The 21,240-nt window shown below is 43.9% G+C and overlaps 1 long non-coding RNA gene across 1 annotated transcript in view; it reads left to right on the top strand.

The window, feature by feature from the left end:
* Positions 1-787: 787 nt before the first annotated feature.
* The window catches only part of LOC310696098, an 86,203-nt gene continuing 65,750 nt past the window's right edge, over positions 788-21,240 (top strand). The window contains exon 1 of the long non-coding RNA XR_014520422.1: positions 788-3,990. This is a non-coding gene — a long non-coding RNA (uncharacterized lncRNA). The remainder of the gene's footprint in view (positions 3,991-21,240) is intronic.

Here is a 21,240-nt window from a genome sequence, read left to right as displayed (position 1 = left end):
GTGATGGATGATGCAGATCTGGATTCCACATTTTCGCCTTGGTGGAGCCCTGCAGGAGACTAGCTGCAAGGAGCTGATTGAAGCCCCCACCCCACCCCCGTCTCCCCCACCCCCTTTTCGGGACTGACATGAATTATTCCTCCATTGTCAGACCTTGTAACTGCATTCAGACATTGGGAGATTTACAATGTGAAATTCTAAATGTCAGTCTGCTTTAAATGTGTGTGTGTGTGTGTGTGTGCTTTTTAAAAAATACAATTTTGAAATGCTGAAGAAAGCTGTTGTAAAAGCATGCACCCTAATCTTATGTACAAATCTATCATCAGTCTGTCTGTCTATCTATCTATGTAATCTCCATGAACTGATCTTTTCCCTCTTACTTGACTCCACATAATTTCAGCAGAGGCCTGACTTGAAAACTGGTTTGCCTAATCAAGGAGCATTTGTTACCATTTCCCTTACGCCTGAATTGCAGACAGATTTATAAATTGGAAAGAGCTGTGTTCATCATTTTAATCTCCCAGAAATCTTTCGTTGCTATTTCTCTGATGTGTGCACGTGGATATACAGATTTTTGCTGTTGCTGCGTGAACGGGGTAAGATTAAATCAAGTTGGCTGGAAGGCAGATTTTTTCAAAAGCTCCCCCTTTCCCCCAAATGGCTTAATTTTATTGGAATAATACACCCATCCTGCTTTGAGAACACGTCCAAAGGTAAAAAAAATAAAAAAAATTAAAAATGCAATGCGGTTTATTTTATTTTTAAAACCAAAACTCATCTTGAATAATTGAGACATTAAAGTTGGAACAGAATTTCGTTTCCTGAGTCTGCATAGCATCTCTCCGCGTATGCCCCAAATAAAATATAATTATACAAGATTCTAAGGTCAAGGTTGTCTTGCTTTGCTGAAATTTGGATAGACAGTGAAGTCAGTGCACATTTAGAGCTCTTTTGCTGAATGGAACAATGCACACTGTGAGCCAGGCTTTGGCTTCTGCCTTGCTTCAACTTATCGTTTGTAGTGGCAAGGAGTTCCACTAAAATGTCCAGGCAACGAGTCACTGTTCAAAAGCTTCGAAGCAAAAGTGCTGTGTGTGTGTAAGTCATTTGAATAATAAATGTTCCAGATATGCCCAGACAACATGGAATATTGAATTGTGCAAAACTGGCAAAATTAGCAGTGCAATCTTGTGTGTACATTCATACCTGGAACTCCCAGGTATGTGTGTACAAGGTTACACCCTTAAGATATTCAGAGGTGTTACTGAAGTACGTGAGATGGGGCTGCTTCCTTGCCATAGACTATTTCGTCTTCTAAAAATGAAAGGGACAATTTATATTGCTGTGTTCTGGAAGGAAAATGTTTTAATTTAGATATATATATATAAAGAAGACAAGCACTCAGGAGAAGAAGCACATAGTTATGAACCCACTATGTCCTTGCCTCTCCTGTTCTGGTAACTGCAACATGCTCATCCCAGAGACTTAGCCCTTGTACAACGATCTCATTCTGTTCCCTCCTCAAATAAGGCACAAAGCGCTGATTCTAAAGCAGGTAATCAAAAAGCATAATTTTGGATCCCATCCAAACTTAATATCTAGCTATCTAGCTATTTGCTGAGAGAATAAAGCCACCTTTTAATACCTTCCTTGCGTGATGTGGGTTTGCAGATGGCTAACTCAGAAAGCGCATGGATTCATTTTTGCAGCAGAGCTCCACTCACGGTTGGGGGTTTGCAAGTCCCTTCCTCCCCCCTCCTCCCCATTCCGCACACAGTGAGCCCCCCTTCCTCCACATGCATATATTTTAACATTTCTTTGTTCGGTGAAGAAGCAGATGATTTTGTAGTTCTATGCTTGTCACTGGTCAGAGGTTTTGTGCAAAATAGATCTGAACAGAACTAGAGGGTTGCTCTTCCATGAGGCCACAAAGCTCAGAAATCATACAAGGTCTTCCCTTTGCTTCTTAACACAATCCTGTCTTTTTTTTGGGGGGGGGGGAGAGCCAGATGACGAAAGTTTAAAAATGCAGTGCTTTCCATATTGTCGCGATCGCCAGGGCACATTGCAAGCGCTGGGGCTATCATCCGAAGCCCTTGGCGAGGGGCGTGCTGGCAATGGCTGAAATAAGCAAATAAATGCACAGGGACCGTCTCATTGAGCTCAGTGGGCTCCCTTCTGAACAGACCTGTAGGAGATTGTGCTGCAAGGATCTCAGAGTGGTTTGGATTCTGGCACACCCATTTGATAGCATTGCTAAACAACAGCAGTGCCCTTTCATATACAATGACTGGATGTATTTTTTTGCATTTTTAAAAGTCTCACATTGCGTCTCAGATTAAGCAATTTCCTCATCACACACACACACACACACACACACGGTTCTTTTTGGGTAGCCCTGCCTTTTCCCTCTGTTTCTCAGGATTCCCAGCTCCTCTGAGAACGAGCGAATCTAAGGGGTATCAGGGTTGCTGAGGGTGAGAGTGAAAAAAGCTCCCTTTGGTATCGTTGCTCAGGCTTCCAGCCACTGAGCTGGCCGGCTGCCAGCATGCAACCTTATGCCACCGCAAGGAGCTCTGTCTGCACATTAAATACCTACACAAATGTTGCTGTTTAGCAGAAATAAAATTATTTGCATCCAAGGACCGCAAAGCGCATTGAATGCAGCCAAAATGCTTCGAAGGGTGGGCAAGGATTAGGTGCAAGGCAGAAAAATAGCACTCTGTCCTTTTCCGACATTGTTTTCAGTGTCTAGATTATGATCTACCCCTCCCCCTGCCTTTAGTTCTTGTTATGGGATTTTACTGAGCTTAATAATTTGGGAAGGTTGGCTTTCAGCTTGCTTGCACCCTCTGGGAGCTAAATTTACAAGCACATTGCAAAGGAGAGATTTGTATGTGTATGTATATATGTGTGTGTGTATGTGTATAAATATATTCATTGTGGTTAAAGCTGATAAGAACATAACAAGCGAAACATAAAACTGACAGTGGTCAGGTTCTTAAAAAAAGAAAAACCTATTTAAAATGATCTTAATGTGAACAATGCCTTTAAAAGAAAAGCAAACATGCTCTACATTTTTAAGATTCCCCCAAAAAGAGAGGTTCATTGAATAATCCCCACACACTACACCTTCCCATTTTCTTTGTTTTGGATTTTTAAAAAACATTTAATCTCTTCCCACTGTCCCTTTTCCCAACTTCAAACTAGATCTGTGTTGGAAATAGTAAGAAAGTCATATGCATTTCATATCTGTCTTCCACTCTCTGGAAACTGACTGCTCTCAGAAACAGCCATGGATTACCCCTAGAAGCTTTGAAAAGCAATATTTTAATTTCCTCCTAGTTTTAACTGCTAAAAAATAAAGCATAACATCCAAGGGGGGTGGGAGGGAATTGCAAAATCGAATACTAATATTATTGTGAATAACCTTATAGTACTGAAAACAGAAAGGGAAGATCTTTTGTTTTTGTTTTTAAAAAAGGCAGAAAATGAGAAGCATTTATGTTGCAAGCAAAGTTACTGTACGTGACCCAGGTGTTAGAGCTTATTTGCATATTTCCCACCTTTTGTACACCCCGACGCATGGGGATCTCATGCTATTGCTGACTAATTGATAGTTGTAGTAACTGCTATAGGCTATCCTTCACTTAACAAATGCATGCAGATGTGTTATCTCGATTCAAACATTTAAGGAACACACACTCTCACTTACTTACATGGACAGAAAGTCTTCATACTAATAGAGGTGTGTGATGCAGATAGCAGGACATAAAACAGGAGACACACACACACACTCATGCACACACACACACACACACACACACACACACACAGATGGCATCCAGTGAATATGCCCCTACAAACAGTTCTAAAATTGCATTTGCAAATGCTGAAGTCTTCAGAACTGCCCAAAGGTTCCGAACATCCTCTTAGGCTCCTCTTGATGGGACGTCTCCATCCAGAATGTCCGGGAAAAAAGTGGAGAAGGTGAGAACTCTGCCATCTTAGCGCTGTATTCATCTGATTTTTCTCTCCCTCTCTCCCTCTCTCTCTTTCCTCCACCCCCACTCCCCCCATATTCCTCATGCCATTGTCCATTCTTATGATGGCAGCCTCTCTTGCTCTTGAATGGAAGTGTCACAGCAGGAGCCCAAAAAGGGGTCCAGGCAGCATTGTCAATGCCACGGTTGCCTATTGTTTCTTCGTCTTTCACTTTGCCGCTTTTCTGAACCTCTTTCTCTACCAGTGGCCCCTGTCAAGGGGAGGTGGTAGCGAAGGAAGGAGAAGATATCTACCAGAGAGTTATTCATCACATAGCTATCTATCTATAGTGCACCGGGTGTCTGATAAACAGCTCTGCAATGCATCCTGCAAAATTAGGAATTATAACGCCGGGGCGGCAGCCGATTCTTTTGCCTTTCTCATTTTTTGTCGCTCACTGCCCGTATGTCAAATGCCATGGTATCTTGAGAGACTTTTTTTGTGTTGGCGATTTGGGAGGGGAGGGTATATATGCATATATGACTTGCTTTTTATTTTCTGGCCAGCGGTAAGAAATCAGATGCAGCTGCAAAGTGAAAACAGTGATCTGTTCTATAGCAGGCTTAAGAAAACTCTACTGTTGCTCTCTGGTCTCAAAGTCTTGGGAAAGGCAAAACAGAAGGCGTTTTCTGCCCGTACGTCTGCTTATCTCTTTTTCAGCAGTGATTTCTGAAAGAGGCCAAAGATAGTTTTTCAACTTACGCTTTGCTCGAACGGGAGCTGCGTGTAAAGATGGGCTTTTGTGTCTCGGAGCATTAGGTTTTGCACCGGCAAGTTCAGGGGAGAAGTCTTTCTTTTTTCCCTCTCACAAGAATCCTGGATGGTTGGGGTCATCTGCAAGTAAAATCCGTCTCATTACGCTTGTTTCTGTTTGCAAAGAATAATGTTAGATCTTCAGTTGTCTTCTTATGCATGAGTCTCAGGCATCTACATCTCATTTAGAAACAGGCTGATATCCAGAACTTTGCAGGGCTTAAATTCCTGGCCTTAGAACTTTTGTTTTAACAGAACTCGAATATTCTTAATACTGTCTCTAAAATGCAGCTTGCTTAAATGCTTTGAAAATTCCAGAACGTTCTACATCCAGTGCTTCTGATTCTGTTTATTTAAATACAACAACCAGTAAATCTGAAGAATGAAAGCTTGGAGGAATCATCTCTGCACTGCTTTAAATTGGATTGTTTTAAAAAAAAATCAGCATTGTTCCAGCCTCCTCTCACTTAAAAGCATGCGCTTTGGATTAAAAATACACCCTTTGTGGGGTCCTATTTTTAGAAGGATCCCTTCTTACGTTACCATTGACAAAAGTATTTTGAGCTCTGTAATTATCTAGAGAAACATTTAAAACCTGTCGAGTGTTTACGCCTTAAATCTTAAGGGTCTTAGTTGCTCTGACTGAGTGCTTAGCATCGTTTTAAAACATGCCTAATTTTAGTGGCCTAATGCTTTCATTTTAATAAATGTCATTTAATTCTTAGAGGGTTGGCAGGGGGATCTGCCCACCTCAAGAAAAACCTTCATTCCGGAAATGAATAATTATATACCATGTAATTGACGCCCTCCATTTGATTGTCCTAGAAAGGGAGGGGGGGGGGAAAAGATTTTTCAAATAAATGTTTGGGAATTTATGGCGGAAACCTGGTTTGTTCCCATTGCCTTTTTATCACCAACAGTCTGAAAATTGCAAATTTGTCCTTTTGTGCACTGAACAGATTACTTTAAATAATCTGGTAGTTTACATATTAAGTCTTTTTAAAAAGTATGCACTGTTTTTCTCCCCTTACGAATTGTTGGGTGTTTGTTGGATTGTGCTTTAAATGAAATTTTATGAAGCAACCATGAAAGATTCTGGCCTTCTCTCAAAACAAACTGGCTGCAGTCAAAGTCAGTCTGGGTGAGCCATTCCTGTTTCACATCTGCTTTATCAATAGAAGTTGAAATAAGTACAGTAAAAGGCAGATATGGACTAGAAAGTGCTAAAGTTTGCTGCTTCTTTGGGGGGAAGGGGAAAAAGGGGAGACACCCCCCCAAAAAAAAATTAATTCTAAAGAAATACTTCTGCAGTTGGAATTGGTGAGACAACTCTTGATTCGTGCATCAATCTGGAGATAATATTGTAATGCAGGATTTTCATGTCTGAAAATTTGGCTTCCTCATAGGGACTGGTGATGGTGGAATTCGGTCACTCAGTTTCACATTTCTTAGATTGTTATATGAACCAAAGTACAGCTGTACTTCAAACTTCAAGGATCTCCAAATTTCTCTATGCATTCCGCTCAGGCATAAAATGTGAATAGCATTACATATGCATGGCTGGGGGTGTGGGGGAGAGAATGTAAGGGAAAATACATTTATTTCAAAGAGAAATTTGCACAAAAATGTCACGAATTTTCATGCAGTCGTAAAATTATCAAACTGATGTGGAATGGAGGCAAACTGAACTTAAGACTGGAGCAATTGGAAATGGTGAGAAAGTGAAAATGGACAGGTTTGTCCATCCCCCCCCCACCCCCCCGCTTCCTAGAATTTGGAGGTAAAGTCAGATACCTGTGTAAACGTGGAGTCATCTCATTAATGACCACGATGTTTTGCAGAGGTGAAACAAGAAAGAAATGATGCATCTGAATAAAGTTCTTTTTATTTTTGTTGCTGTTCTTGCCATGAAAGCTATTATGCCAAACATTGCTCTTATTTGTCAAATTCTTCAGTTTTACATTCATAAAAAGTGATAGTGTGGGGGCTGGTTCAGGCACTCTTATTGACAAGAGTGCAAGGCCACAGTTTTTATAGAGTTGTTCCACTTGCATAGCTGTTAAAACAGGAAGAGAAAGTCTCCAGCTTCCTGTTTCCATGGATAAGCATTTGAAAGTCTGGGCATGTTTTGTCGAGTCAATTATAGCTAGGGGAAAATATATATATCTTTTTAGACTTGGAAAACAAGGGTGAGGTTTTTACGAGTTCTCACCATTGGCCTGACTTTGCTGTTACTAAGCCCCTTTGGGAATTCTCCCATTGACTTGAAACTTGGCCAATATCAAGACATGTTTGATTTTTGCTCTAGGAGTGTATATACAGGAACGTTGCCAGAATGTTGTCTATGTACTTGGATCCAATGTCTGGAGTGTTCTTTGGTAAAGAAAAGTGTATGGGGACCTGATCCAAAGCCAGAGGCATACTGGCACTGCAGATGGGGCTACTGGCTTAGGTAAAGAGATTTTCCTTATTCAAGTAACTTAAGATTCATTAAAAGCCAGAGCTGGCTCTACCATTAGGCTGGCTGAGACTGTCTACTTTCAGCAGCAAATATTTGTGTACCATTGAAGCAGGGCTAGGAAACCTCAGACCCAGGGGCCACATGCCTTCCTATCTGGCCCTAAGGTCACACCCTCATTGGCCCTGCTTCACATTGTGCTTTTTTGTCAATAATAATAATAATAATAATAATAATAATAATAATAATAATTTATTATTTATACCCCGCCCATCTGGCTGGGCCTCCCCAGCCACTCTGGGCGGCTTCCAAAAGAATATTAAAATACTATAATACATCAAACATTAAAAGCTTCCTGAAACAGGGCTGCCTTCAGATGTCTTCTAAAAGCCTGGTAGTTGTTGTTCTCTTTGACATCTGGTGGGAGGTTGTTCCACAGGGAAGGCGCCACTACCGAGAAGGCCCTCTGCCTGGCTCCCTGTAACTTGGCTTCTCGCAGTGAGGGAACCACCAGAAGGCCCTCGGTGCTGGACCTCAGTGTCTGGGTAGAATGATGGGGGTGGAGACGCTCCTTCAGGTATACTGGACCGAGGCCGTTTAGGGCTTTAAAGGTCAGCACCAGCACTTTGAATTGTGCTCGGAAACGTACTGGGAGCCAATGTAGGTCTTTCAAGACCGGTGTTATGTGGTCTCTGCAGCCGCTCCCAGTCACCAGTCTAGCTGCCGCGTTCTGGATTAATTGTAGTTTCCGGGTCACCTTCAAAGGTAGCCCCACGTAGAGCGCATTGCAGTAATCCAAGCGGGAGATAACCAGAGCATGCACCACTCTGGCGAGGCAATCCGCGGGCAGATAGGGTCTCAGCCTGTGTACCTGATGGAGCTGGTAAACAGCTGCCCTGGATACAGATTTGACCTGTGCCTCCATGGACAGCTGTGAGTCCAAAATGACTCCCAGGCTGCGCACCTGGTCCTTCAGGGGCACAGTTACCCCATTCAGGACCAGGGAATCCTCCACACCTGCCCGCCTCCTGTCCCCCAAAAACAGTACTTCTGTCTTGTCAGGATTCAACCTCAATCTGTTAGCCGCCTAATGTGAATTAACAACAACAACAACAATAAACAAAGTGTATATCCTGCCCTTCTTTCCAAAGGAGCCCAGGGCAGCAAACAACAAGGGATTAAACAATAAAAACCATCTTAAAAATGATCCAATCAAGATGAAGACTCGGAAATATCTCAGCTTAAAAGCCTTGCCAAATGTAACCTTCAACTCTGATAATGTCTTGCTTGTCTGGATGAAGGATGGAGAAGGATGTGTCTGAGTGGGTGTAGAAACTAGCCTAATGTACAGAGGTAAAATTTGCATTCTTCACTCCACCTGCTTTTACCTCTAGCACAAGTAGGGTTGCCGCCTTGGGTCAGAAAAAGTGATGGACAGGTCGGGCAAAATACAGGACAGGTCAGGTGGAGCATGGGGAGGGGGCTAAAATTACTTTATCTGGTGCAGAAATGACTTCAAAGCAACCCACTGGACGAACAGACTAGGCCTGTGCAACACCACCCCTTGCTCTCTGACTCTGAAGTCTCCATCTCTGTCTCCAAACCACCCACTTCTGCTTGTCCAAAATACTCTCCCTGCTCTCCACCAGGGTTGTGCAAACCTCCTCTCTCGTTTTCCGAGTCTGACCCACCTCACCCCCTCTGCCCACACAAAAACTCTCTTTCCCGCACTGAACCAGCCCCCTGCAAAACCCCTCTCTCACTCTCTGACTCCCCCCCTTGCCACTGTAGCAGGCCCGTGCACTGCAACCCCTCTCTTTTGCTCTCTGTGACCCACCCTCTGCCTATGCAAAAACTCTCTCTCAAACTCCTCCTCCCGGCCCACCCCACTCTCTGCCTGCTTCCCATGGGAGCCAGTGTGGTGTAGTGGTTAAGAGCAGTGTACTTGTAATCTGGTGAACCGGTTTCGCTTCCCCGCTCCTCCACATGCAGCTGCTGGGTGACCTTGGCCTAGTCACACTTCTCTGAAGTCTCTCAGCCTCACTCGCCTCACAGAGTATTTGTTGTGGGGGAGGAAGGGAAAGGAGAATATTAGCTGCTTTGAGACTCCTTAAGGGGCGTGAAAGGCAAGATATCAAGTCCAAACCCTTCTTCTACTTCTCTAAAACTCTTGCACATGAACCCACCCTCTTATCCTCATGGACCCACCCTCTGCTCTCAAAAACTCCTGCTCTGGCTCTCACTATCCTACTCCAATAGTTCCAATACCAATAGTTCTGTGGTATTGCTGTCAATCATGAAAGAGGCCTTTCTCTCCAGTAGTTGTTTGCCCGGCTTCAGAAAGTGGAGGTGCCTGGAGGTGAACATCTGAAGAACATTGTAACTGGTGGGCAGGTTTATAGAGAGACCATGGGCCTTCTCTTTAGGTGGTCTCCCTTTTAAAAAAAACACACATTTGAATAAAGGTTTGGGGAAAATGAGGTAGCTCTTTTCAAGAGATTCCAATAACTCAAAGAAACATAGGCAATTCAGCTAAAAGAACTGAATCATTACCACCATCATCAATAACAGTATTATCATGAGTAGTAGTAGTAGTAGTATTTACTGCATGGAGCCAAAGACAAAATCTTAAGATTGTAAGAATCTTAAGAAGAACCCTGCTGGATGTGGCTGAAGGCACATCTACTGTAGTTCAGCATCTTATTATTACAGTAGCCTTTCAGATGCCTGTGGGAATCCTGCAAGCAAGACCCAGCACAAGAGCCCTCTCCCCTCTTGCGATTTCCGACAACTGGTGTTCAGAGACATACAGCCTTTGAGAGTGAAACACACACACACCCATCCACCATCTAAGGAGGCAAGTGGCATTATCAGAGTTCAAAAGCTTCTGGGTTTGTAAGTGCCACCGAATTAATGCATTTACTTGTTTAGAAAATTCTCTTCCTCATTCTGCGTTGAAAAGTATCCCAAAGCCATGTATGAAATGGAAATCAATTCAATGTATTGTCAGATTAAAATCTACTAAAATACACAGTTCCGAGATCAACAGTGGCACAGCCAGGATTACCCTTCTAAGAAAGCCTGGTGCATGAAAAATGCCATCAACAGATGGCCAAAAAAAGTCCTCAATAGACTCCAAGTCTTTCCCAATCTGCATTTGTATTAGAATTGTTTTTAAAGGTGCTGTTATTGTTTCATCCTTTGTTGTTGGCCAACCTGGGCTCCTTCAGAGGGTGGGATATAAATTTAATAAATATGTAAAATTTAAATAAATTCCCTGAAGGGTTGACACCTGACTGATGTCTACTGTAAGGGAGTTTTATAACACTGGGGCAACTGTACTAAGAGCCCTACTCTGTGTCACCTCAGAGCAGACTACAGGGGCCTCCCTGCATAAGTATATTAAGGGGGGGGGACAATGTCTCAGATACCCTGGTCCCAATTTGTTAAGGGATTTGTAGGCCAATACTAAAACCTGGCCTGGTGTTATATTGGCAGTCAGTGCAAATCCCTCAGCGCTAATGTGATAAGCTGGTGCGAGGTTATTCCAGTTTGCAGTCTAGCTGCTGTGTTCTACACCAGCAGCAGATTGTGGACCAAATCTAAGAGCAGCCCCATGCAGAGCGTGTTACAGCAATTGAGCCTTGAAGAAACATTCCAGCCAGGCATAGACACACAAGAAAGATGTCAAACAAGGTCAGTGAGGGATGTTTCCCATAGAAAGAGAATGGGGGAAGAGTGTGCAGCCTAGGAAGTGTCCCAAGGACCAGATGGAGAGGTCTAGAGGGCATTCATGTGGATGACTTTGGACCATGTTTCTAGCTCAAGGCTGCAGGCGTGAGCCCCATCAGTCTAACCTTGGATGGATGCTAATCTTTGAATGCAGGCAGGACTTTTCATTCTCTTGGATGGATAAATCCTGGATGGAAAAGATAGAGGCTATAAAGGAAGTATTCTAGCACTCTCCAAGTTACAATTCTATAGGACAACAGCATGTTGGCTTGGGGCCAAAAAAACAACCATTGTAGGTAAAGATACCTGTGCAGAAAATTTGGAGTAGATTCTGATGAAGCTTATTTTGTCCTCTCTCCCCAAGAGAATGAAAAGTCCTGCAGCATTCAGAGATTAGCAACTTGATTGTAGCCAGTGTGGTGTTGTGGTTAGAATGTAAGACTAAGACCTGTGAGAGATGGGTTTGAATCCCCACTGAAGCTTACTGAGTGTGACCTTGGGCCATTATCACCCTTTGTGGCAGCACATCATATATGAATGATATGTTGTGTGAAGAAGTTCTTCCTAATATCTGGCCCAGGTCTTCTGCTGGTTAGTTTCATTGGATGACCCAGAATTCTGCAGCACCATAAAGGCAACATTTGTTGGATAAAACTAGGTTCTTTATACCATTCCCAATGCACTCTGCAGCATGTATTACGGGGGCAGCCTTCCCAAGTATTTCTTTTTGTGGGAAGCTCTGGACAAATTGATTCCATTTTATTCCCAATGTATGACAAGCTGCAAAGGTCGGTACACCTTGCTGGTAGTGGGGAAGACCCCTATCTGTCTGAGTTTGCCCTTTGTAACTTGGAAAATGTTATGGGTACTCAACTAGAATTATCTTCTGTAGGTCAGGAGTTGACTGCCTTCAGTCCTGCAGATCTCTCCCCCTCCCCTCCAGATCTTGTGGTCAGCATAGCATAGCAGATTTGTCTTAAAATATTCTTCGTTTGTGCTTGCGATTTAAGAACCTTAAAACTACCTTTCTGGATAAAGCCAAGGTCTAGCATTGCTTGCAAAAACTGCCACCTGCCACAGATGCTTTGGTGGTCTACCGGAAACTGACCCAGGTACACCAATGGACTGCAATCTACTTTCTAGCTGCTCTAGATTAGTAGCCTAGAGGAATCATATTGAACTCTCAGGGTTATAGACAAGACAAGACTTTGAGAATATGAGGGGTTTTTTGTTTTGTTTTTTAAGAAAATTGCTCTGAGTAAGTACAATTCATACTGCTGTTTTTCAGATGAATTCCAATTTGTCCTAATGAGGAAAGGATAAATGATTCCTATGTAGATCCTTGTAGTGTACCCTCAGTCAATGTGACATTCAGACAGGTAATGGAGGTGGAATGATAGAGCTCTGTACACTAGTTGGCTTGTATTTCCATTTTTCGCCAAAGCGTGCCTCCGCTTCCAAGGCTAGGCGGGTTGTCAATTGCTCCTCTGGTTGCCTTCCTTTTATAAGAGCCAATTTGAAAACCAAACATTTGCAAAATGGGCCATCTGGTTCTTGCTTGTTTGAAAAACGTCATTGAGCTGAGTGGATCTGCTGAGCCTGCCTGCCACAGGCCCTCCTTGTGCCAATGTTTAGAATAATCCAGTGTGGCTGAACACCCCCCGCCCCCAGCAGTGTTGGTTTTCCATAATGTTGTTGTCAGCCGAGTGCACTGTACTCCTACAGGCTGTGATTAGCTGTGGCAGCAACAGAGCAGTGGTGAGTTTGGATGAGATGAACTGGTAAGGCTCCTGGGCAGCTCCTGGGCATGAAATGCGTAGATGAAGTAAGTCTCTACCAGGGCCCAGATTTCTATATTTCCTATCGACCACAGATCTAACAAAATACTTTAACCATGAGGAGTCAAACAAAGTCTCCATAGTTAGTGGCAGCATACCTCCAGTTGTGGTGCAGAGGGAGGTTCAAATGGCAAGACAAAGTTATTGCAATGTGCAATGCATGTGAGATTCTCATGCTGCCTGGCTGGTTATTTTTTCAGAGCAGAGAAATGGACTAGAATCAATGGCTATGTTCTGCCACCGCTGCCAGAGGCAGAAATGTTTCTGAATACCTGGAAACCTCAGGAGAGAAGAGTGCCTGTGGATTTCCTAGAGGTACCAAGTTAGCCATTATGAGAACAGGATGTTGCACCCATAGATTACATAATGACTTCCTGAATTTACAATTTGGGTAACAACTGTTTGAAACATGAATTCTTATAATAAATCCTATTTTTGCTCAGAATGCAGGAGTCTGGCTGGCAACAGGTATCTTACCTGTGCAGAACCCATAATGCCAGTATTACACAAGTGCTTCCAGCTTCCAGTTTGCTTCTAGGAGAAATTCAAGAGAATCGTTTTTATCTTGCAAGTCCCTATGCAAAAGGGAAATTCCATTGAAGGAGCATTAAAAGAAAGGAAGTGAAAATAGCACTGCCAATATCACAGCGTTGTTATACAGATTTATGTTGCATGTTTGGCATACTGTGTACAGTTTGGGTCTCCTCACCTCAAAAAGGATATTGTAGGATTGGAAAAGTTTCAGAAAAGGGCCACCAAGATGACCAAGGGGATGAAGTGACTCCCTTAAAAAAGGAAGTTTGCAGCATTTGGGGCATTTTAGTTTTCTTGGGAGAAAAGCAATGACAAACCTAGACAGCATCGTAAAAAGCAGAGACATCACCTTGCCAACAAAGGTCCGTATAGTTAAAGCCATGGTTTTCCCAGTAGTGATGTATGGACGTGAGAGCTGGGCCATAAAGAAGGCTGATCGCCGAAGAATTGATGCTTTTGAATTATGGTGCTGGAGGAGACTCTTGAGAGTCCCATGGACTGCAAGAAGATCAAACCTCTCCATTCTGAAGGAAATCAGTCCTGAGTGCTCACTGGAAGGACAGATCGTGAAGCTGAGGCACCAGTACTTTGGCCACCTCATGAGAAGAGAAGACTCCCTGGAAAAGACCCTGATGTTGGGAAAGATGGAAGGCACAAGGAGAAGGGGACGACAGAGGACGAGATGGTTGGACAGTGTTCTCGAAGCTACAGCATGAATTTGACCAAACTGCGGGAGGCAGTGGAAGACAGGAGTGCCTGGCATGCTCTGGTCCATGGAGTCATGAAGAGTCGGACACAACTAAACGACTAAACAGCAACAACAAGTTCAGGGGAAATGTGAATAAGAGGTGACATGCTAGAGGTGTAACCAATTATGGGTGGCATGGAAAAAGTGGGTAGAGAAAGTTTTTTCTCATTCTCTCATAACAGTAGAACTCATGGATGTCCAGTTAAGCTGATTAGATTCCAGGCCCAATTCAAAGTGCTGGTTTTGACCTATAAACCCTTACATGGCTCAGGACCGCAATACCTTAGGGACCGCCTCTTTCCATATGAACCTACTTGGACCCTGAGATCATCTTCATGTGCCCCCTCCTCGAGAGGTCCGGAGGGTGGCAACATGAGAATGGGCCTTCTCTGCAGTGGCTCCCCGTCTGTGGAATGCTCTCCCCAGGGAAATTCGCCTGGCGCCTTCATTATACACCTTTAGGCACCAGGCAAAAACGTTCCTTTTTAATCAGGCCTTTCATTGACCTTATCAACATCCAATACCCTTTTAAAATGTGGCTCTTTTGGGAGGGCTGTTACTGGGTTTTTGTTTTTTGTTTTATATATTGTGATCTTTTCTGTGAACCGCCCTGAGACCTCCGGGTATAGGGCACAATATAAATCCAATAAGTAATAAAATAATAAATAATATTGGACAAATCAGGACGGATGCAAGAAAGCGCTTCTTCGTGCATCACATAGTTAGACTACGGAACTCAGTGCCACAGGAAACAGTGATGGCCACCAACCTGGATGACTTTAAAAGAGGAGTGGACACGTTCATGGAAATAAAAGACTATCAATGGCTACTAGCCTTGATGGCTTTGTTTGGCCTCCACAGTTGGAGGCCATAATGCTTCTGAATACCAGTAGCTGGAAATCACAGCAGGGAGGGAGGGGGCTCTTGTGCTCGAATCCTGCATACAGCTTTCCCACAGGCATCTGGGTGGCCACCCTGAAAGCACAATGCCAGACCACTGGCCTGATCTAGCAGGTTTTCCCTGTGTTCTTATATTCCTAACTGCTGCAGCTGGTGCCAGCTGTTGATGTGACTGTGGTATATCCCCTATTAGAAACCCTGACCCTCGTTGGGGGATTGGACCAAGGCAGATGAAAGGGAAAGAGCCATCAATCCATCCATTTTGGTGTCTCTCTCATATGAGATTATGGTGCATTACGCTGTGTTGGCGAAATGGGACTTCAATATTATGGAATGAAAGTGGTGATGAGGAGGCGCACCTTACAACAAGTATTATAGCATAATGGGATAAGTGCGTAGGAGCGGGGAAAACAGCTGACTGTAATAGATACTTAGTCTCTCCTCCGCCAATAAATATATAGATGCACGCACATAAACCACTATAGCAGGTGGAGGGAGCCGGAGAACAAGAGCAAAGCAGAGATAATCATAATTTGAGAGCTTGTGAACAAAGATTCAGTTACAGAGGATTTCTCTATATGGTGATAGATGGTAATGGACCTTGGATGTTTGGTGGACTTCAAAGAAGATCTGTGTGCTCCTTGTCCTTTTTCAATTCCAATCCAACTACAGTGGACATTCCAGTCCTATTCTTATCATGGGGTTAAGGAACCTGTGGCCCTGCAGATGTTGTTGGAATCTGACTCTCATCAGCCTCAGGATGCATGGGCAATGCTTAGGGATGATGAGAGATGTTGGCCCATCAGCATCTGGTGGCTGGTCCACATTATCCTCAGTCCTGGCCTTACGTTCTTATGTTGGTGTTGTTTTTAGCCATTTATTAAATTTATACCCCATCTCTCCTCCCAAGGAAGCCCAGGGTGGCAGATGCCCACATGTTAAAAGAATACAATTAAAAATGAAATAAAAACCTATTTAAGGCATAATAAAAAATACACAGCTTCATAGCCAATAGTTTCATGCTTGCCAGGAGCAGTATATTTCAGCCATCAAATATCAGAGTACACAAGAAAATTGAAAGTTCCTCCTGAATGATGGAGAGATGCATGGACCTCATGAATGAAGGTGGTCCAGAAACAGGGACCATCATCAAAAGCTCACTGATACTGGTCAGTGACGACTGGGCAGGGGCCAATGATGACACCACCAGTATGGTCTCCCCTGACAATTGTAGGAGCTTGAACCATGCACTTTTAAAGCTCTTGCATGTGCTGGATCTGGTGAGGATGTAAAGGTAAAGGGACCCCTGACCATTAGGTCCAGACTCTGGGGTTGCAGCGCTCATCTCATGTGACCAGCATGACTAAGCCCCTTCTGGCGAACCAGAGCAGCGCACAGAAACGCCGTTTACCTTCCCTATTTATCTACTTGCATTTTTATGTGCTTTCAAACTGCTAGGTTGGCAGGAGCAGGGACCGAGCAACGGGAGCTCACCCCATCGTGGGGATTTGAACCGCGACCTTCTGATTGGCAGGATGTAGGGGCAGGCAAATTAGACAACTTCCTGGGATGCTGGACTTTAGGGACCACTGTCTACAGGGGGTACCTGTAACAGGATCTCTATCAAAGGTCAAAGTACATATGATGTTAATCATGTCTTTTGGCCTGGTGTATATGGTTTTTCTTGCAAAAACAGCCAGTGAAAGGACTGGATTGGGATCCCTGTAGTGGGGGGAAGACTTCATCACCCTCTGCTGCATCCCAGACCAGAATGGGCCACCCACAACTGCAATTTGGATGAGGAAAGAAGACCCCATTCTTTATATTTATCTTTCCTATGGTGACCTATCTAAACTAGAAATGGAGCTAAGTTTGTCGCTACTCACAAGTCCATTGATTTCACTGGGTCTACTCTGGCTGTGACTCTGTACATTTAAAGCAGTATCATGCCACTTACAACTGTCCAACTGAAAGCCCTTGGCTAACAAATAAAGACTTCCCCAACAGAATCCTGGGAACTATAATTTGCCAAGGGTGCTCAGAGTTGTTAGGAGACCCCTATTCCCTTCAGAGAGCTACAGTTCCCAGAGTGGCGTAGCAATCATTCCATCTTCCCAGGGAACTCTGGGAATTGTAGCTCTGTGCACCAAGAAAGGACTGCACCCAAGCTGAGGAGGGGGTTGTTTCCAGGCATATTAAACACTACAATTTCTGCCTCTTGGTTGCTATTCATGCAGATAGGTTTGAGGTGAGAGTAGGGACTGGTGGAATGGTTGCTGATAATCTATAAATCTCCAAGGGAAAGAACTCAGTTGGGGAATTTTCTCTTTTAAGGACTGAAGTTCCACAAACATAATTTCAGTGCCCCCTTCCTCTGAGCTTTCCAAAAGTCCCTTCCTTACTGCCCACACTAAGAAACTGGTCAAGGAGGTGAAGGCAGATGGACAGAGAAACTTGCAGACATGATGGAGAATATTGTAAAATATCACTGTGTTGGCACGGGGAATTGATCACTAGTTCATTGTTGGAAATGCTCTGACCATCATGCCTGGCAGAGAAAATGTAGTTCTCTTTTTACTGGGCAACCTGTGTTTTTAAAGGGGATTGAGGTTTGTCCCCTGTGCTGACTTTGATCAAGAAAGTAACGGTTCATCCAATTTTCCTGAAGTTGATGAGTCATGCATTCCTCTGTCCCCATACAATGACTCACTTATCCTTCTCTTCAGGGGTACTTTGGGAAAAGACTGAGTGAAACAACTCAAGTGAGTCAGCTGGGCAGGGCGGGCAGTTTCCATGGCGATATCTAATAAGCTGCTTCCTCATTTTTCAAAGTGGCAACAGGATGCTTGTCTATGTCCAGCCCGTAGATGTTTGGCCTGCCTGGTTGGCAACTAGTGGCAGGCAGATTTGTCCATTTTGGTTTTGCTCAGTTTTCATTTTCCAATCTTCAGTTCAGTTCTCCACATCTTCACATCAGGTTGTGTGTGTGTGTGTGTGTGTGTGTGTGTGTGTGTGTGTGAGAGAGAGAGAGAGAGAGAGAGAGAGAGAGAGAGAGAGAGAGCGCCCCCATGGAAATTTATCAGGACTTTAGTGTGAATTTCTTCAAACATAGAAATTTTTGTATGCAATTTCCCTAACTATATTCATTTTTGTATGTTATTTTTCACTAATAAATTAAGTTTTGCACACACTTCACCACATTATACAACTTGGCTGGAGAACTGCATTGCAAAGTTCAGAGGGGGGGGAGTCTGAGAAGGGTGAATTTTGCAGGACTGTGGTGTTTTGGTTCGCATCTTGTTCCAGGTAGTGCAGATTAGATAAGTTTGCCTTTAAATGCAAACTGAACTGAATTCCTCCCCCATTCCTAGGACTGAGAAAGACCCTCTGTCTGAAACCCCAGAGAATCACTGCTGGTCATTCTTGACAATACTGTGCTACATGGACAAACAACCTGACGATATAAGGTCTTATATTCAGCCAGCAGTAAAGTCTTACATATGCTTACTAAGAACTCCCATGGTGTTCAGTGGGGCTTACTCACCAGAAAGTGACCTTAGGCTTGCAGCCTGAAAGGTTTTTGTTGGGTTGGAGAGATCTACTGAAGAACCCCTTCATGTCAAAATGTGGGGAAGCAGGTTCTTCTCACCCACCCACCTTAAAAAATGGGTGACTGTCTTTTTTCATTTTGAAGCCTGCTATGCTGACTCATAGCAAAGATAAAGAAAAAGCCCTCCAGCAGCCTGTTGGAAGTAGAAGAGAAATTTTAGGCAGCCAGACTGTAATTCTATTCAGCCAGGAAATCTGGCTTATGATAAACCTCAATTTGCATGGGGGAAAGAAAAATGGAGCATACTCTTTATAACCATTGTTGGTCCAGATTTTACACCCACATGTGCGGTGCGCATGAACACACAAGCAGAGTGAAAAAAACACAGAGCCCGGGGAAATATACAGGGGGACCTGCGTTTGTCAAAGTCAGTGCATCACCTGCCAGACTTCAATAAGGATTTATAGCCGCAGAGCATCCAGAAGGTTTTTAACTGCATTTGAACTGATTTGCTTCCCAGAGACGTGGGCTGTTTTGCATTATCGATTCCTCTTGACTTATCCGCTCCAGTCGGTGCTGTTGACCCTGGGCGTGCTGTTGGAGCAGCCGGGTTCTCCCCCAATGTCCTTGTGTTCGGTCGATTCTCATTTGTTTTCCCCCTTCCTCCATAGACGCCTTTTGTTCTGCCTGGCGATTGCTCTTCCAGGGCCTGGGAGAATTGACCGGGTGTGTCCCAGTCTGGCTTGTCTTCCAGGGTCCTATGGTCTTCATTAAGAGCAGAAGATTTCCCGCTCCCCACCCAAGCCTAAAACCAGACAGATGCAGACCTTTGCCCCCTCTTCCTCATTTTTTTGACACCCCCCCCCAGGGTTTGCCCTAAGTGTTTCTGTAACAGACATAGCACTGGTCAGAAACTGAAGCTGGAAAATAGCAGGATTGGGGGGGGGGTTCCCTTAAGTGGAGTAGAAAGAGGCATTTTTTCTAATGGTGCAAGATATTTGGGGCTGTTTGGTAGACTGCAGTGCACTACTGTAAATGGTTGTGGCTAAAATGGTCAGGTAGGCAGTAGTCAGTTTTTTGGGTACAGGAAAAAAATGTTTGTTCTTCCTTTGCAGAAAATATGGACCATTGTGTGCCCTTCACATGGGGATTTACAAGAAAAGCCCATTTGCCACCTAACTCTGAACAGAAAGATATGCCTCATGGCTTGTGTAGCTTTGAATTTAGCACATAGGAGGTGCCCTGCCGGATGAGAGTGGTGGCTCATTCAGTCCAGCAGTCCGTCCTCACAGAGACCAACTTGATGCCTGTGAGTTGCCGGCAAGTAGCACCTGGGTGCAACAGCACTGTGCCCACTTGCAATTCCCACTAACTGGTATCCGCAGGGAGTAGGACAGTTTCCCACTTTCTGCGGTTTTGGCAAGGGGAAAGCACACTTGTGAATGGTCCAAAGTGTGACAACTTATCAACTTGCCATGCCCTGGGTGAAAACAGCTGAAAGTTTGCAGAACTTTTCTTTCTGAGTGATTCAAGTAGTCGCAAGAACTGCGCAAGGGAGAGCTGGAAGGGAGCAGAGATGATGCTTCTCTAGCAGCCAGCCTTTTAGGGTTTCCAGATCTCAGACTTTATCCCTGAGAATCAGGTTTTCATTTCCCATTATTTTTCTTCTGGTGGCTCCCTGTGTCCACTTCCCTGCGAGTATGCGAAACCGCCATTTATTTATTTTTGCATTATCAGTTTCTCCTTTTTACAATTTAAGTTAAATTCTCCATATTTCTACATTAGGTTTTTTTTTAAAAAGCCATCATGGAAATTCAACAGCATTTTAGTGATAATTTCTCCTAATGGGCGCATGTTTGTATGCAGTTGTTCATAGTTTTGCAGAGCAATTTCCCCAAGTATAATGCATTTCTGTTTAATAGTTTTATGCATGCGTGCATTTTTATGCACACTTTAACTTTGTACGTGCTTTTTGGTACATATTATTCACCTAAAGTACTGCTTTGCAAAATTCAGAGAAGTGTGAATTTCGAGGGATGGCAACTGCACTTCCGCCTCTTGAAATTTCCAGTGATGGCAAATGTCCCATTGATTTATTTTCCACTTTCCCCTATGGTTAAAGTATTAAAGACTTAATGATAATTTAAATGGATTAGGGACCCAACCAAAGTTTACTGAGTTTTTTAAACTCATAGTCACAAGAATCCATGAAACCTACACTGGGGAAAATGCCTTTAACCCACCTTGAACTGTGCATTGCAAAATTCAGAGAAGCACGAATTTTGGAGGGTACCTGTGTTCCAGCTCACATATTGGTTCAGAAAGTGTGAATTAGTTTGGTCTGCCTTTAAAGGCAAACTGAACTGAATTTCTCCTACCCCTACTTGGAAATAAACCCCACTGAATTAAGTGGAACTTCCTCCTGAATAGACCTGTATAGGATTACACTGGGTGCCCAAACCAGTGCCGTAGCGTGGGTTGTCAGCACCCGGGGCAAGGCAAGTAATTTGCGCCCCCTAACCCGTGGATTTGCGCCCCCTAACCCGTGGATTTGCGCCCCCTAACCCTAACCCCCAGATGTTGCGCCCGGTGCGGCCGCCCCCCCCTGCACCCCCACGCTACGCCACTGGCCCAAACTACTCTTGCTTCCTCAAATGATTTCACCCAGTTCCCCTGTCTGTCA

This window comes from Podarcis liolepis (genome assembly GCF_965112155.1).
Source record: "Podarcis liolepis genome assembly, chromosome: 16".
Classification (NCBI taxonomy): domain Eukaryota; kingdom Metazoa; phylum Chordata; class Lepidosauria; order Squamata; family Lacertidae; genus Podarcis; species Podarcis liolepis.
The sequence above is the reverse complement of the archived record's forward strand: the minus strand, read 5'-3'. Positions and strand labels throughout refer to the sequence as shown.